The 1,091-nt window shown below is 44.9% G+C and overlaps 1 pseudogene; it reads left to right on the forward strand.

The window, feature by feature from the left end:
• LOC101993696 lies at positions 1–883 on the forward strand (annotated as a pseudogene).
• Positions 884–1,091: the final 208 nt, after the last annotated feature.

Consider the following 1,091-nt stretch of genomic DNA (forward strand, 5'->3'; position numbering starts at 1 on the left):
TCAGTGCCCATCTTTATGGGGTACTTTGTAGCTCTTGCAGGAATGCCACTATCTTGCATCTGGTTCAAACTGAGCCTTCCCTCCACTAGTCCATGTATTGCTTCTTGGCCATATTGGCCATGGCAGACTAGGGCCAGTGTATGGCTTGATGCCCAGACAGAGGGTCTGGTGCTGTCTGTGCTGCTGCAGCACTTCCTCCACCCCTTGTTTTTCATGGAGTCTGCAGTGCTGGTTGCCATGAACCACCTGGTGACGATCTGATTCTTTGTGCTACGCATCTGTGCTTACTGGACCCCAAGTGGCATCGGTGGGTATAGTGCTGGGCATACAGAGCACAGCCATTACAGCTGCACCCTCATTACATCTATTGACATGTGGCTACTGTCACCATGGTACTTTTCCCATATCGAATGTCTTCATCAGGACACGATCCATCTGGTCTGCTCTGACCCATGCTTTAGTAGACTCTATGAGCTGTACATCATCATACTGGCCTTGGACTCAGATGTTCTTTTCATCCTGCTCTCCTATGCTGTCATCCTCCTCACTGTGCTGGCCATTGCCTCTGCAGGAAAGAGGCTTGGGAAATACACATATATTTCCCACATCCCTGTTGTACTCTGCTTTATGTTCCTGTTCTGGACCTGTCCACTGTGCACAGAATAGGACAACATACCTCATCCCTGGCGCACATCCTTATGGGCACAGTGTCTGTGCTTTCGCACCCACGATGAACCCTATTAACTTCAGCATCAAGACACAATAGATCTGCAAGGCCATTATCAAGGTTATTTCACTGGGGAAGATACAACAGTGCTTTGGGGATGGACGTTGGCCACTAAAGTTGAGGAATGAACTAAAGCGTCTTTCCAGAAGCCTCTGACTGCAGAAGAGGTATCTGTATTTATGGCACTGTAGTAGTTATGAATGAATCCAGATATTAAAGTTGATTAGAAGTAGTATTGCATGTACTTACAAATATATGCTCATTACTTTATGAAATGCAAAAAGACAGTTTTTACATAATGTTTACAGTTTGAGGTGACTGAGTTATTCATTCAAAAATTTATTATAATTCTACTTCTGAAATA

The sequence above is a fragment of the Microtus ochrogaster genome, unplaced genomic scaffold (assembly GCF_000317375.1).
Source record: "Microtus ochrogaster isolate Prairie Vole_2 unplaced genomic scaffold, MicOch1.0 UNK73, whole genome shotgun sequence".
NCBI lineage: Eukaryota > Metazoa > Chordata > Mammalia > Rodentia > Cricetidae > Microtus > Microtus ochrogaster.